The sequence below is a fragment of the Pteropus vampyrus genome, unplaced genomic scaffold (genome assembly GCF_000151845.1).
Source record: "Pteropus vampyrus isolate Shadow unplaced genomic scaffold, Pvam_2.0 Scaffold354, whole genome shotgun sequence".
Taxonomy (NCBI): Eukaryota; Metazoa; Chordata; class Mammalia; order Chiroptera; family Pteropodidae; genus Pteropus; species Pteropus vampyrus.
The window spans coordinates 1120592-1138986 of NW_011889135.1; positions in this window are offsets into that span (position 1 = coordinate 1120592).

Below are 18395 nucleotides of genomic sequence, written 5' to 3' on the forward strand. Positions count from 1 at the left end.
TTTTTTTTTTTTTTTTTTTTTTTTGTAATGTCTTTGTCTGATTTTGGAATCAAGGTAATTGTGGCCTTGTGAAAAGAATTAAGGAGTCTTCCCTCCTCTTGGATTTTTAAAAATAGTTTGAGAAGAATAGGTGTTAATTCTTTTTTGAATGTTTGGTAAAATTTTCCCATGAAGTCATCTGATCCAGGACTATTGTTTTTTGGGAGTTTTTTGATTACCAATTTGATTTTGTTAGTGCTAATCAGCCGGTTCAGATTTTCTGTTTCTTCTTGACTCAGTATGGGAGATTGTATGTTTCTAGGAATGTATCCATTTCATCTAGATTATCCAATTCGTTGGCATATAATTGCTTGTAGTATTTTCTTATAATCTTTGTATTTCTGTGGAGTCCTTATTTACTTTTCTTTCATTTCTGGTTTTAATTATTTGGATCCTCTCCCTTTTCTTCTTGTTGAATCTGTTTAAGGATTTATCAGTTTTGTTTATCCTTTCAAAGAACCAGCTCTTGGTTTCATTGATCTTTTGTATTGTTTTTCAATACTCTGTTTACTTCCACTTTGATCTTTATTATTTCTTTCCTTCTACTCACTTCAGGATTAGTTTGCTGGGTTTTTTCTAGTTCTTTTAAATGTAAGGTTAGATTGTTTATTTGAGATTTTTTTGGTTGTTTCTTGAAGTGGGGCTGTATTGCTGTGAATTTCCCTCTAAGAACTGCTTTCGCTACATGATTTCAGTCTTCTTAAATTTGTTGAGACTTATTTTGTGACCTAACATGTGGTCTATCCTGGAAAATGTTCCATGTGCACTTGAGGAGAATGTATATTTTATTGCTTTGGGGTGAAATGCCCTGAAAATATCATTTAAATCCATCTAGTCTAGCATGTTATTTAAGGCTGCTGCTTCCTTGTTGATTTCTGTCTGGAAGATCTGTCCATTGATGTCAATGGGGTGTTAAAGTCCCCTACTATGAGTGTATTACTATCCATATCTGTCGTTATGTTGGTCAATAATTGCTTTGTATATGTGGATGCTCCCGTGTTGGGTGAGTATGTGTTTACTAGGGTTATGTCCTCTTGTTGCACTGATCCTTTTATCATTATGTAATGTCCTTCTTCGTCTCTTATTGTAGCCTTTATTTTAAAGTCTATTTTGTCTGATATAAGTATTGCTACCCCAGCTTGATTTAAATTTCCATTTGTGTGAATTTTACTTTCAGCTAACTGCCCAAGAGACACTGCAGCTCACCACCAAATGTCTCCTCCAAAATGTGTGGCCCCGCAAGCTGAAGTCTGTTGCCTGTGACAAATGTGTGGCCTGGGAAGGGGCAAGAAGGCAGAGGCAGCTGCCCAGCAATGTACCACCGAGGAAAATTTGTGGGTTGGGTGGAGTCGGGTCTCTGGGAGACACAGGATGGAGTGAGCTGATCTTGTCAGGCCAATACAGCATCAGAATTGCTGCCAATTTTAAGTCCACAGGCTTTTGCTAAAGTGACAGATCACAGTAAGGCCAGTTGCTGTCTGCATCAGGCCCACAGACCCCCATGATTTGCCTAAGAGACACTGCAGCTCATGCTGACACCTGTGGTCTGCCACTAAATATATCCTCCAAAATGTGTGGGCTGCACAAGCCGAGGTCTGTTACCTGCTCTGAATGCGCAGCCCCAGGAAGGGGCAGGGTGGGGGCAGCTGCTCAGCAATGGGCCTCTGAGGAAAATTTGTGGGTTGGGTGTGGCAGGGTCTCAGGAAGTCATGGGAGGTTTTCCCGGGCCAATGCAGCTTCAGAATTGGAAGTGCGGGGGGAGGGTTCGACATAGTCAAGATGGCACCTGTTTATAGACAACTCCAAACTAGGGCCAAAGGAACAGTGGCTGTCCCTCCAGTATTTGCCTCAGCGGTATAAAACTCAGTCTTTCCTTGTATGTCTCTTGTGCCTTCCAAGCTGCTGACCGTCTGCTGGAGCCCAGAGTGAGTGTTTGCAAGTGAGTGAGTCTGTGCATGGGCCTTCAAGGGGGATGTCTGGGTTTTCAGGTTCCTTCCATCTCACCCGGATGGCCAGAATCCCCACTGATTTTTACAGGCATATTTTGTGGGAACTCTTCTTCCTGGGACTTGAACTCTGGGCTAGGACCCCTTGTTCCTTCAGGAGGGCCTCTGCAGCCGTGCTCTCCCTCTTGGTGCTCAACTGCCATGCATGGGTGCAGGAGCAGCCCACTTTACTTCTCTGCCCCTCCTACTAGTCTCGATTTTTTTTTTTTTTAATATATCCTCAGGTATATGTGTTATGATCAGCTAGACTTCAGGTGGTTCTCTACGTTGATTGTTTTATAATTTGGTTGTAATTTTAATGTTTTCCTGAGAGAAGGTGAACCCCACTTTCACCTTGACCACCATCTTGACTCCCCAGCACCTTCCAATGCTTCCTTTATTATAAGCATCACTCCATATTGATAGACATGTTGGAAAATAGATATTAAACAAATAATTACCCAAGTAGAATTACAGTTGTGATAAATGTGATGTATAAAACCCCCAGGCAACTACGTACATGAATACCATGTTTCATAAAACTTACTTATCACATCACTATTTTATATACTATTAAGAAAGATAAAACCCTGCCATTCAAAGTATAGCCCTATGCTTTCTTATCTACAAGAAATTAAAGCCCTATGCTTTCTTATTTATGCATCTTATTTTATACTTATCAAAAGAACTCATTTTAGAACTTATTTGAACATAATTTTTTATCATATATCACTCTTGTGCATACATCAAAAGGAAAATATAAAATAAGGCATTCTTATAACTTTTTCACATTGCGAATCTAACTCTTTTGGATCTTTTTGACTCAGAGTCATCATCTGTACTTTTCTACACAGTGTCATTCTCTGGCCATTAAGGGAATTGGGGGCAGCATTTTAAAAAAGTGTTTCACTATTGTCTGGAATTTTATTCCCAGCAGCTGATTTTAGTTCTTAGAGTTTAGATGCTGGTGCTTTCTTGATCTTACACAAAGGTGTCAACAGAAGTTTTCAGACATCAACTATAATTTCTATTCTTTCCTCTAATGGTCCTTAAATGATTTGTTGAACAAAAAGACAAGAGCTTCAGTTGTGTAACCATGTTACCAGGACTAACACCCACAGTCACGCATGTTCCAGCAACAACATTTCAAGACTCCCAGGTGATCTGACCCATGGGGTTGAAAAGCGTCATTCTTAAAAAGTCACATCTAGATTTCAAGATGTGAAAATATGAGAACAATGCCGAATCAATGAAATACAGTCACTTGGTGATCTGAGCTGGTCTTTAGTGCCAGTGACATTCTCTTGCAGGAAGTGATTTTAAGCTTAGTTTTGAAAACTCAGAAGTTATCCAGAAGTTGAGGTGATAAAGTGTCATCTTAGTAGAAGCAGGACCAGATAATGGGACAAACTACCTCTACAGCTCATCAGGGCGCTAAACTACAGAGGTACTTCAGCATCTCCATTACTGGTCTGTTCTTCTTGAGTGCTCTTAATGTGTATTTGCACAAGTTGCTTGGCACAGGTATGTCTGACTAGCAGTCACAATCATCTGAAATTCTAAAACCACATCAGGCATGGTATAAAATAAATGATAAGCTTTGTGATTTAAATATTAAAACCCTTTAAATATACTGTCCTACCTGCTAAGAAATTGTCCTGTTTGATAATTAACAAAAGAAAGCCAAAGAGAGACAAAATACTAGAGACCAAATGAAATAGTCCATTTTTTTTAAAAGTATAGATTTTGCTTACTTCCAGCTGAGATAAGTTATCTACTAAATTTTTTCAGTAAACAATTTTTATTAATAGAATATTTTGTTCACCCCACTCTCACTAGATACATATTGAACAAATATTTAAAGACTATCTGTTTGAAGGGTCCAGAGTAATGGTCTTCCTGGGCATGGATATATTTCTAGCTTTTGCTGGCCACTGAAGAGGTTGGCAAATTCAAGGAACCAGTTGAAAGGCAGTGCAGCTGGGACATAGAGTAGGGTAAAGAGGACAGTGCAGGGAGGAAGGTTGGAGGCTAACCCAGAGACATGCCATATAAATTCTCTACTAAGGATTTCAGTCTTCATCTCAAGAGAAACTGGGAGTTATTAAAGGGCTTTCAGCAGTGAAACAACATGATCATATTTACATTTTCACTCTGGCTGCTGTGAAGCTAATGGACTGTTGAGAGCGAGTTATTTACTCTCTGGGCAAGGTAGAGTTCTTCGTTTATGCAGCAACCTGGATTTCAAACGTTGGTGAACATTCAGGTGTTTCCTCGAAAGGGATATGTGAATTATTAATCATTCACAGCAACGTTTGGAAATTTTACAGAGCTGAAATTAACACTAAAACTACAATAACAATAATAAATCTACAAGCAGTCTGTTAAATAGAGCCTTCGGTGGTTTTCTTTCTTATTTTTGTTTTGGACGCATGAATTAAATAATAAATGAAGAAAATTAGGATTTGGGACCAAAAGAAAATTTTCCATGAAATTTTCCTATGAAATAAGGTGAGAAGAGATTCAGCTCAGTATGCCTTATAAATAAACCCTTTAGGTAACACACTGTAAGATGATACTTGATACCTAAGAAAAACATAGTGACATTTAGACTTTAAACCATTAACGGCAGTTTTGATTTAGTTGGCAGTAACTACTTACTTTTGCTAGAAAATGACCATATTTATTTCAGGAACACTTAGTGATGAGAACTGATGACAAAAGTGGGTTTTGGCTCACCAGTAATTTCCCTTAAGTACCTCTGTACATAGCATTTGAGCTAGGTACTATTCTTATTATGTCTTTTAATTCTTTCAAAAACTTTTTGGTATAAACATATGGTTCTCTTTTTATGCCCTCTACCTGAGCATTACAATTAACTGAGAATAATTTTAATAACAACAATGAAAGCTACTACTAACAGTGTTTGTTATGAACCAGGAACTTGTTTAATCTTCATCATAACCACAGGAGAAGTCACCATTATGACTCCATTTTTACAGATCATAAAACTAAAGCACAGAGAGGTTAAGTAACTTGCCCAGGCCAACTCAGCCTTTAGGGAGTGGAGGAGCTGGAATTTGGATTCAGGGAATCTAGCTTCAGAGTCTACATGCCTAACCACTATACATATCACTTCTTTAAAGTTAATGCTTTTTGAAAAGTTGGTTTATGATACATACATATAAGTATACACAATATTTTTCTTTTAAACATTTTTGTAAACCTCTTTAACTGGATCACCCCAACATAAAAATATGGCAGATTTTTGAAACTGAATCCAACTTTACAGCGCAAGATGAGTAAAGTTTAAAAGCAAGCAGATGTTTGCAAAGCACATAAAACTCAAAATTGCTCTATACTCGGTTATTTGGAACACAGGCATAATTCTTTTCAAATATGATTTTTATCTAAATGGTGTCCCTTAAAACTTCATTTTAACACCCAAACAATCCCCAGCTGTTCAGATAGATTGGCCCCTGCTGGGTCTGTTTCCCAACACTTCCCATATTCCACCATAAATATTCATGAGGTAATGCTCCTGCTGCCCTAAGGGGGAGCAGAATTCATTTTTATGAACTTCTCTCAACTGGGATTAGCATCTTTCACCTATTACCCAACTCCTGAATTATGGTTTTGTTCTGCCGCAGTCCCCATTTTCTTTATTTTTACTGGTATCTGAGAAGTCTGAAGAGAATGTGACGTGTGAGAGAAACTTCTAATTCCAGGAAGTTGGCCCAAAGAGTATACAAAATCAATTTTTAAAATACAATATCTTATTCAAACTTTACACCCAGGCCAGTGTATAAAAAACCATTGTTTTCTTTCTTTGCCAGATTTCCTAGGCAGCAGCAATGCCTCTGTAAGTGGTTTGTAAACTTAATTTGAGTGCCAGGCGTGGGGATGCCATTTCCATAGATGGCACATGCTTGGGCTACAAAAATGAAGATTTTCTCCATATGATTTATGTTTGAATGTATTTAGATTCCAGAAAATGTGAAGAATAAATCTCTTTTGGGGAAGGGGATTGAGAAGTGGCAGAAGTGTGAATTTTCCCACCTTTGTGGCATTGTCTCTCCCTCTTATTTTTAATGGATTTCTTAAATCAGATCTACTATTGCACGTGTCATATTTATAACATACCCATATGTACCCAGTGATTCTCTTGACCTCATCCATACCCAAATCAGGAAACTGTGATAACTTGCCTTGTCAGTGGGAAGAATGCTTGTTTTTTGACATAAGAGTCAAATACTTATACCTGTTTGGCACTGACCAGTCAGACACACTTGGATACAATATTTTACTTCTTGAGATCTCTATTTTTGCATTTGTAAAATAGAAGAAATATCAGTCATAAAGGCTTCTTGTGAAATATAAATATGTAGATAGATTACTTAGCATAGACCTAAATAAGAAATGTTAGCTCCCTTCCTTTTTCCTTTCCATGCTACCAGTCGTAGTATCAGAGGAAGAAATGAGTAGTGGAGGATCCATGGTGGTCCTGAGCACCGTGGGGCACAGTGGTCACTTCTCACTTTTTGTGGGTTTGCCACATCACGCAGTGGCAAGAGGTCAACCTCTGAACATTTTGGAAATGCTATCCAATTCTACAAAGGTTTCTGCCATAACATAAGTGAATTGTGAGGAGAGGCTGACTGAACTAACTGCACTGCCTGTGTTGATTACATAGAAGAGTGGGCAGTACCTTCAACTGATCTTTCTGTAAATATTATTCTGCTCACTTTGAAATCCATTGGAAGCAACCAATTACCACCAACCACCCTTTCCAACCCTACTGCACAAGACGCTACTGCACAAGCAGAGGTTCTGGAAGAACAATTACTTATCAACAAGGATAGATTATGGAGTTTCTTGAACTGGACCTCATAAAGAGATACCTACTAACACCCTCATTGCCCAAGCCAAAAGAACTGGCTAGAACAGTCAGTGACCTTAAAATCTGGGAACAGTATATTGGAGTCATTAAGGCATGAAATCTACAGATGGCTGGAGTTTGGATCCTGTCTATGTTGTGCCTAGTACTGTGACATTGGGCAAATCACTTAACCTCTCTAAGCCTGGGTTTCTAATGGCGGTAGGACCTGTCTCATATGGTTATGATGGGAATTAAATGAGATAGTCTAAATAAAACATTTAGCATACTAAGCGCAGGGTTGGCACGATGTACTCAATTTATATTCACTTAAAAATTATTGTTGAAAGAATTAGCTGTGAGACTACATTATGTCCCATCCCATACATATACTTAGACCTTGGATACTTAATTAACCACGCAAGGTCTTGGGTAGAAATGTAACAAAGATATTGAGTGTCCCTGAATATAATATACAGTGTGTTTTAAACAAAACTGGAAGCTATTTTATATTTGTGCTTATATTTTAAGGGCTGATACTTAGTGGGTTGCTCTGTGCAGGGAGGTGAATAAGGTGTGTATTTGGAAGATGCAGTGGAGCTTTCTAAGGTGCACGCATGATTATTTTTTATATGAAATAGCAGTTACTGTATGCAGAGCCTTGTGTCACTTGCGTTTCCATTTCTTCAGTATAACTGTCTCCCACCAGGCAAAGATGTCTGTTATTTCAATCTCAGGCATCTTCAGGCTTGCCCTATTATTTTAGGCTGTATGTTAGTGTGTATTTGGAACATTTCTTCAGCTTTTCTTGCTTCTAGTTATATCACTTTAGTCCCTCTTGAGCTGTTTCATGATCTCCCACGTCACTGAGGAATCCAGCCTACTGGGGCAGCAAAGATTGTTCAGATGCATTCCAGTACCATGCTACTGATGGTTATTTTGCATCAATTAAAATTAATTTAACTGAGGGGTAACAATAATAAAATTGTTCAATAAATTAGACATAACATTGTAGTGCTTCATATGTGACAAATCTGGCAGAGTGAAGTCAGAGACTGATAAGGAGAAGCATCATCATTACCCTCCCTTATCTGTTTGCCTCAAGACATATACATATAAAAGAACATTTTTTGGATGGCAGGCAAACATGTTGGAGGTTTGGATGAAGAGCCCTGTATGGTTTCTGTTACCCATCTGACGCTGTGGGCTAGGTTTAAACCAATTTTGATAGAGAATGAGGAAAAGAAATGGACTGAATTCATGGGAAATTCTGGGTGCAGGTCAGGCTATTTTGGCTTCAGGTCATAAGAGGGAGCACAGCCAGTCTCCCCAGCTCTACTCAATGCGAGCTAGCACTGTCCTGACTTGTGAGGAGTTGGTAGCTCCTTGACTGCTTTAAGCACATTGCTCAAGATGGCACCATCAACATAATATTGGGGAGGTTTCTTTAGGAAGCTTTATTTGACATCTATAGGTTCAGTGGAATAGGAGAGGGAAAAATTAGAGGTCGATGGTGACTGTAGCTGACAAAATGGTTCATTTTGGGGACCCTAGAAAATTCTGTGAGAAGCTTGGAGGAAGTCTCAGTTCTTACCTGGCGGATCTAACTGGTGGGGAATAGAGGCTACTACACTATTGTAATTTAGGTATTTAAATTCAATGAGATTTTAACTTTTATAATAAAATATATTTCGAGGGAAATGTTTTGGTTTAATCACCTTTGGAGTATTTTTTTAGATTGAAATAAAAAAGAATTCTGGGATATGGGAGTCCACAGAGAGTTAACTGCCTCATTTATAAGTAAGTTATTACAAAGTAGTTAAAGCCAAACATGCACAACTTATTAGATGACATTATTATATATTTAATTTTTTAAGGGACCTTTCAAATAATGGTGAATCTCTACAATAATCTGTAATAAGATGGTGAGTGATCTGAAATAATATTGTTTCATGGTGAAATGTTTTCATTATTTAAACAGTTGTATTATTTAAACATCTTTCCGGATCTGTTTCCACTTCTCAAAATGTGCAGTTACTGAGAGGATAAAATGAAAGATTGCATGTAAAGTGTTTAGCAAGCAGATTCTAAATAATTGGTAGACCACTATCTCTAGACATTATAGAGGTCTTTACATAATTCATTATAAAGGCAGGATTTTAAGTGTGGACATTCTGTTTTTAATTTGGAGCCTTAGATTTTATAAGATTTAGGTAACAGTGTCAGAGTATAAAGGAAACTATGAATGCACAGGTTAGAAACACCCCATGTGAATTTGACAGGCATGTTTTGGAGTGCCTGTTGCCCAGACTCTTTCTCTGGAAACCGCTCCCATCTATAACCTCTCTATCAGAGGCCTGGGAAGCCATGTCACTTCATTGCCCATTCACCCAATTACAGAAGATTGGATAAGAAATGGTCATATGACCAAAATTGGACCAATCATACTGCTCCCCTAGGGTTTTGAAATCAGGGCACTGAGATAGATTAATAGTCTTAGTTTGGTTTTTCTCAAAAGTCTAGGCAAAGATTTCAGTGCAGAAGTTTATTTGAGAGGAGACCCCAGGAAACATCTGTAGGGGAGCGGAAAAGTAAGATGGAGAAGGGAACTATGCCAATAAAAGGTATCTCATCAAACAAGGGACTACTCGAGAACTGGAGCTTAATCTATTTAGGAAACTTCATGTGGAATATAAGTCTGAGTTATCTTATTCTGTAGGAGCTGAGGTATTTATCCCTCAATTGGTGTTGCCTATTGGTTAAGAGCTTCTCCCAGAAGGTGCTAATTGACAGGCATTGCCTGTGGGCAGAGCAGACCCGAGCACCCAGATATAACACTGGGGTCAACAGTTGCATGTACTGGTATGAGATATTGGGCTGGCAGGTACAGAAGTGTTCAGTGCTAAGAGAATATGAGAAGGGCACAGACTGATTACCAAGTTCATTTACTATCAGTAGATGAGTCATTTAAACAGAGAGAATGAGGGCAAAGTTTTAGGCTTTCTGTTAGCTATTGAATAAGAGAAAGCTGGTCTTCAGACAGAAGCTGAAAAATGTAGTTGCAGGTGTACAAGGATAGATAAAGAAGGGAGGGCCTGTGGCCCTTAAAATATGGTGAAGGCGAATTGTTAGTGAAGGTACCCTAGTTCACATAAGACTTGGCTGTGTTTTATTTTTCTGCTTCTAGATTATGTGAAATAACTAGCACCTGCTCCTTTTAGTTGAGCTAACCTGAGTAGCAACCATTCTTAAGATGTGGCAGATTGTATCTTCCAGAAATGACCCCAGCAGTATTTTTGGTCTCACATATTCTTTAGAACTTTAACGCTCCTCCCTCAAAATGCAAAGTCTCTATTCCTTCCCCTTGAGATTACATGGGCCTCTGTGGCTGTCTTGGCGGATAGAATATGGCAAAAGTTGATGCTGCATGACTTCTGATGCTAAGTATACAGGATATTTTTTTCCACCTGGCTCTCTTTCTTAGTGTGCTTGTCTTAGAAATCCAGCTACCATGTCATGAGGAAGCCCTGGACATATGGGGAGGCCACTTGCAAGCATTCTGGCTGACTATCCCAACCGAAGTCTTAACTGGCAGCCACCGTCAATCCCTAGACATGTGAATAAAGGAGCCTAGAGATAATACCAGTCTCCAGATTTTGAGCTGTCCACCCTGACAGCATTGGATCAGAGATGAGCCATTCTCACTGAGCCCCGCACCAATTGCAAATTTGAGGGCAGAATAAATGTTATCTATGTTTTAAGTCACTAAGTTTTAAGGTGACTTGTCACACTGCCCTGGTTAACTACAACACAAGATAAGATAACTTACGTGGCTTTATATAAGATCTTTTAAATAGTTCAGAGTCGTATAAATGCATATTTAGAAACTTACCATTTATTAAAAACTAAGATTCTTTTTTTCCTTCCAGCCCATCAATACTAGTGGAGTACTTTATAAGGCATTTGTCATGACTCTTACTGGTTAACAGCACCAAAGCCATATCAACAAACTCAGCCCCAACCCAATATGTCTCATTACTCCATTACCATCATACTCTGTGCCCTGTAGCGCTCAGGAAGCCTTGGGGCTTTTATCGTAGCTGCCAGCAACTGTGCTTTTCATGCATTGTCTCATTTAATTTTTACTCCAATTCTGGGATATAGATAACACCTGTCATTTATAGAAAAGAACCAGAGATTTAAGAAGGCTAAATTACTTACTCAGGATCATACAATGAATGACAGAACTGGGACTTGAATGCAGTTCTGTCTGATCTCACAGTGCATATTCTTTCGCCTGCTACTCTGACTTGGCCTTGAGGCCTTTGAAGGACTTTGGGTTAACAGTTTGTTTTTATCCCATTTTAGCCATGTTCTATACTGCACAGATTTTGTGAGTTGGCATGGTAACATAACCAACAGTTATACTTCTGGTTTATGGGAAATTACCTTTTGAGATTAAAAATATTTTTTTGTAACACAAGTTGGGGTGCTCTGTTTATATATGGGTGTATGTATATATGCATATAATTATGTATATGTAACATAGTCTATAAAAGTATATTATATATTACATACAAAATTATATAATAACATAAAATTATATATGTATTACATGTATTTATTTTATATATATGATTATATAGAGAGAGTAGAGATTTCTACGATAGTAGAAATTACTAATTGATTACTAATTGATCTTTTAGATCTTGAAGTCTGTGGTGTTTGATATAAAGCATAGACAGCATTGTTTCTTCAAATATATAGGACTTCTCTCCTCTGAAAGGAAGGGGATATTTATTTTTTGTCTTTAAATTTTCCCTGGTGAATTCAGGTCAAAATGTTGAAGTAGTACATCAACTGTAATTGAACAAAAAAATTAAAAAAATTAAAAAAAACCTTTTCCTTAGTACCTAGGAAATAATATATTTAAGATTTGTAAAATATAAAATGGAATATATCATGTTACATTTAATATATTTAATTTCTATATATTTATATTTATATATATGTTTACATATAAATATATAAAATTTGTGAATATAAAATTGTAAAAATTAAAAATAATATATAATTCTCATCGATTAAATATTTCCTATCTGTTGAGTGCTGTGGTTTGTGCCTTACAATCTTCATTTCTAATCCTTACAAAAATGTCTATGAGGGAAGTATTATAATACTCACTTTACAATAAAAAGAAGCTGATGTTTAGGGGGAGATATTATCTTCCCCAAGATGGCATGGCAAAAGTACCAAGGCTGGGATTTGAATTTAGAGCTCTTTGATTATCAACTGTGAATCTAGTAACTGTTTGTAGATTGACTGATTAAAATCGGGAAGGGAGAAAACAGTTTTGAAGATCGGACTAGTAATAAGTGTTTCAAAAAAATATTCACAATCACACATGATTGAAGAAGACAGGTGTTAGTCTGAGCTTTCATAAAGATGAGCTGCCACTTCAAGTCAATCAAAAGAATCATCCTGACATTCAGGTTGTGTGAAAACAGCAGCTACATCCTGGATTCTGTGAGGCAGGAGTCTCTGCTTCTACTCTTAGCTACAATCATGGATAGGTTTATATTATTTCATCTCATACTCTTTATGTGCCTCATAAAAAGTGAATCCCCTGTCTCATGAGGAAACAGGAAATTAGAGAGTTCCAAAAATATCTACAGAAAACATAGAAAGGGATATCTCGAATTTCACTATAAGATTGAAACTCCTATAGAATAATCAAAGGATAATACTAGTGATGAAGTATAAATTAAGTAAAAATTAATATGCATGTATTTGTGTTTGTGTATGTGTGAGAGAGAATATAAGAATGCAGAATATGAATCTCAGTCCATAAGCTTTCACAATCTTCAGTGTAGCAATATTGCATCTCTATGTTTTCTAGAAATCAGCTTAAATTTATCTCGTGCCCCTTCACTACTGTACTATGAGATACTTAACTTTGCTTGTTATTTGGATTTTTCCCCACACTGAGTTGTGTTGAAATGCCTGGGGATCTTGATATTGACCTGGAAGGCTCATGATATTGGCCTGTCCACCCAGGTCCCTGTGGTAATATCCAATGTACTGTCTGTCTCCAGGGTCCTTTTGGGTCAGAATATATCTGCTCCTTCTGCACCCTATGCGAGATAAAGATATCATCAGAAGCTTGACTGCTTTCAACTTCAGTGACCAGTGCCATCCAATAATAAGGTCTAGAAAACGCTAACCATCTTGTCCTACCTAAGTGGAAACCTCAGCTCTGGGAGGAATACGTAGACAGCCGTGGCTCAAGGCCTCATGGCCTGACTTGTTGCCTGTTGCGGTCTCAATGGGACAGAAATTCTAGGGCATGAAAGCTCAATCCTAGCAGCCTGTGTATTCCGTCAGGAAATCCGAGTTACCACTCTGAAGCTGACTTGATTCCTGGATGCTTCTTTTCATTTCTTCTTGGTTACTTGGTTTAATATTTCAACTGCTATCCACTGAGAGGCATCAAGAACATCTCGTTGTCCCAGGCTGCCATGGTCTACTCTGCAAGCCTCTCGAATGTTGTTGGAAGAAAAGTTTAATGAGCTATGCATGTTGACAACCACTATTTAGAGGAGGACTGCTCCTCCTGGTTCCTAAGTTGTGGCCGTTCCACAGAAACACAACTGCCAACCTGTCAAGTGAACACAGGCCTTTCAGTTTAGCCATGGTGAAATGTGTGTAACTGAGCCTAGAGGACAAACACATGAAACTATGCACGTCTGCTCTCTCCTAGACACCCAGCACCCACCCTCCGCCCCTGCTCCTCTGTTACCCATCTTAATTCTGTAATTTAAAAGTGAAAACAGAACTTCTGCTTTGCTTTCTTTCTCCCAGTAATCCTAGGTCAAGGATTAGTGTCTGTCACCCTTTCTTTCCCAGTGTAAACAGTACCAGTCTTTTCATTTTAATTGTTGACTTGGGAGTCAAACCAGTTCTCATTTCTATGTTCAAGCTGATCTAGAAAGTGTTTTAAACTTCAGGTTACATTCAGCAAGCCTGAGCCCAGTGGGTTGAAAGGGTACGCAGGGTTGGCCCCTGTTTCTCAGCTCTGAGTTCATTGATTTGACACAGCTTCTTTTGTTACTGCTGAAAAGGGGGCAGAGAAGACTTGGATTAATAAAAGCATGAAATAAAATACACATGTAAAATGCAGTAAATAACAGGGAAGGGCGTGGGGGTGAGGAGTGGAGAGCTGAAGAAGCTCGTTGTGTAAAAAATTGAGGTTTCTGTGGTCTCTACTCTGATTAATTTGGGAAATCATGACACAGGGACCTCAAGAAATTCACTGATAACTGTTGACTGATGCATTTCCAAATGAAAAACCATGCATGAGAAATTAATTTCCAGGTGCACATGACCACTTAATTTAGATTTTTTTTTCCTGGCTAATGTTGCCACGGGCACCATTTTTATAATGTAATGAATGTTATCATTTGTATCATTCATGGTACCCACTCTGCATTCTGTGGGTGTGGGGTAAAACGTTAGACATAAGTAAACATCCTGTTCGAGAATTTTTTGTCTTTATTACAAGAAAAGTCTAAACTATTTAGAAAATGTCAAAGAACTTGACATGGAGTTAGTATATTATATGAAAAATAATCATTAGCTAAGAATGTCAATATGGATGTTACTATTTATCTAAAGCTTCTGAGAAAACAAAATAACAAAATACTTCCATGCTTCATAAAAGCAGATGCTGCATTTTAGCTGTTGTGGTTTGTGATTATCAGTGTCATTATAAAGCAGTTATGACATATCTATGCTCCATCAGAAATTGTATAAAGAGACACAGGCCAACTTTCTGACTTCAGTGCTAAGTACTTGCATGACCTCCTAAAAGTCCTTTAACCTATCTTATCTGTGAAATGAGTAAATTGGTTTAGATAATTTTTATTTGCATTTAAGCTGTAAAAATACTGCGATTCTAAGTCACAAAGACTTAATGAGCACTGATCTGAAGCACAATGTGCAAGGTAAATTATTTATGTTGTATCTGACTGGGCCCTCATGCATTTATGAGTGGTAAGCAGGCAATCTTAAAACTAAAGCTATGTCAGGGGAGGACAAAGGATAATATTTTTCTAGTCCTGTAAAAGTCATCTGGAGAATGTTCACATTAATTACATGCAATTTAGTTATTTTAAGTGACATCCTTAGACAAGCAAAATGTGAACTGAAATTCCTTCAGCACATAGTAGATCACAAAACCTTTAAATTGTATGATGGGCCTTGCTCAGAGCTTCCTTATAAGATGTTCTTAACTGCTTTAACAGCTTAGTCTACTGTCTTCATATTTCTGCCTAAAAGGCTTATTTAGTTTGTCTTTTTAAAACGATCAGAAGACATCACAGTTATTCGAGATTCATGATAGATTTCACTCATTTGTTTTCAAATGATTTTCTTTATGATGTATTTTATGCTGTCATACTTTTATTTGATTTTTATTATAAAAATAATGTAAAATTACAGAGAACTTCAGAGTAATTTCAAGCTTTCATATTTTTTAGTTTCCAACAACTTTCATTTTTGCATATTTATTTTCAATCATGTCAATGAAAAATATGTCTTTATACAGTTATAATTATTGTGTTTGGGCATAGATCTTTTTAGTCACCATCAATATCAGTAATTTTTCATTTTTCATTTGGGTGTTCTTTAAGTCAAAGAGTGTTTGTGTAGGTTAGTGTATGTGCCCCAACTTTTCTCTTTCTTTTCTTTTTTTCTTTTTTTGGTATCTCCTTTTACAGGAGGTTAATTCAGCACAAATTAAAAAGAAAAGTTAAAGAGTAAAACCGAATAACTCTGTAGCCAAGCAAATTAATGGGAGGCAAACTCACTCTAGAGCCTGGAAGTCTAATGGGGAAAGAAGCATGTGTTATTCGAGCGTTGTCAGAAGAGGAAGAAAGGAACAGGACTTGCTGAATGTGGGGATAAAGGATTCTCTTAGCTTGCTCTGCAGCCATCATCTGCCCTATGCCTCAATTGGTAGTTTTGGCTTTCTTCCTTGATTAAATGAAATATCCATATCTCTTGTACTTTGAGCTCTGTTCATGAAGCTGGTACCTGTGCCTGTTTTTATGAAAGGGATGGACTCCTGTTTGATCAATCAATTATTTAGTCAAATGCTGAGAATGACTGCACTACTAATTGAACTGTTTTGCTATGGTTGGAATTCAGACTGCAAAGGTTCTAGAATTTGTGAATCCTACCAAGCCTCTAGCCTTGGTAGGATTCACAACACACATATTTCCAGTTGAATTGCTCACCAGCTTTCTGTCTTTCAGGGGCAGAGTACTTACTACTTGTATGTCGGTTATTCCAGGGATACAAACTCAACTACCTGTGGGGGCCAGCTAGGTAACAGATGACTAAAGCAAGCCCAGAAAAAGAAAATCAAATGCAGAAATGGGGTTAAACTGTTTTTATAGTTACCAAACTATGGCATAAGGATGTAACATGATATAAATATGTAAATATTTTAAATTCAAAATTGAAAAACAGAAAAATAGAAACAATGATTTTTTCAACACAGCATCCTTTGTATGCATATTAAACCCATATGCTTATGCCTTCTCTCATTTTTCTTGAAATGTGACTTTTTCAATCTGTCTTTTATTTTCATACATTTGATATAGATGCAGGTTTGGACAAATAATTCTCTACCATAAGGGGAAAAAATGGGTGATCATGATGCTAAATGGCAACTGATATTAAATCCCAAAGTCAAGAAGGTAACAGGCCTGTGGTGAGGTCTGTGGTGACCTGGAGAGCCCATGTTCCCTCCAAAGCAGGCAGCCACTACTCAACTCCAGACAACTGTTGGCACTTGTTGACATGTAGGAATGTGGGCCCTGTGTTACTGATCTACTTTTTTAAGAAAAGCTAGTAATCTGGATTTTTAATAAAATCCTCTAACTTTTAAATGTTTTCTATTTTAAAACATGGTTTGGGCCAAATAAAACATGTCTGGGCCTAGGTGACATTTCTGAGATGCCATTTTACCATCTCTGACCTCTTCTAGGGGTTGGCAAACTGTGGCTTGTGGGCCAAATCCAGCTCTATTCCAGTCTGGTAAAACTCTTAACTTTTAGAAAGCCTTTCCTTATTTTGAGTTGAAATCTGCCATTCTACAGCTTTCATTTATTGATCTTGTATCTGTTCCTCAATACCCCTGGGCATTAGTAGAAGAGATTTGGACCCTCCAAGATAATTTAGTCATAAGACTATCCAGAAATGGGTTGAACATCTTTCAGGTCCAAAAGCTGTCACCCAAATTAGATTTGACTTCTTGGATAAGTGGAGTATTTTGGAATAATCTAAGACATTGAATGTTCATACAGAAAGTAGATGGAGCTTCTTAGTAAATTGCAAAACCAAAAAAAAAAAAAAAAACCAAACAAAAAAACCCCCCAAAAACCCTAAAAGAAACATTGTTGAGTACAGCTTATGAGAGGTTGACTGATAGCATGTCCCTATGGAGCCTAAATTCTTCTTTGCTCTTAGAATAACATCTAAATTTTGTCCCATGGCCAACAAAGTTCTGCATTTTCCAATCTCGCCTCTCCATCCAACTCTCTTCTTCCCCCTACACTCATATTTCTTTGGTCACCTGGGTCTTCTTTCAATTGCTTAGACATTCCAAGGTCTTTCATATCTTAGGCTCTTAGCACTTGCCTAACACACTTGTCCCCATTTATTCACAAGGTAGATCATTTTTATCTTTTGAATTTTAATGCCATTTTCTTAAAGACATCTCTTAGCATACCTTTCTATTTATCAAATTTATCATGCAAATTTATTTGTAATCATCTTGCTTATTTATCCTTATTCCAGCTTACTGCCAGTCTCTTCTATTAGAATGTGTGTTGAGACCATAGACTTTCCTGTCTTATTGTTTTTTTCCTAGAACCTAGAAAACTGTAGGCACTCAAAAATATTTGAGGAATAGTTTTGCACATCAGCAGTAGTTTGGCATTATATATATTACAATATATATTACATTCCTGATTATTTTGTTTGACAAATGAACTTGCAAAGCCCATCTGCAGCATCTTAAAAAAATAATCTTCTTACCATGAGAGAATGCTTTTAATTAAGTTATTCATGTTTAATAATAACTGAATATCTATATGTTTGGCGAAGGCACTTTTTAGGTGTTCTCATTAGTGGAAACCAATAATTGTGTACTAACACGCTGATTATGCATAATGTAAATGTTTTTATATGATACTTTGTCATACACAAAACTTGTATCCAGAAAGCTCCTGCTTTGGGATTTTCTCATGAGAGGAAAATCAGAAGGGACAATAGTGATTTTCCACTTTGATTGGATTATTTTATAGGTGCTGGTGGCAGTGAGAACACTTTATGTCATAATAATATCACTTTTTTTCTTTACAAAGTACCTATCATATATGTTCTACTAGATCTACAATACTCCCATGAAAAAAATCTGAATAATTACT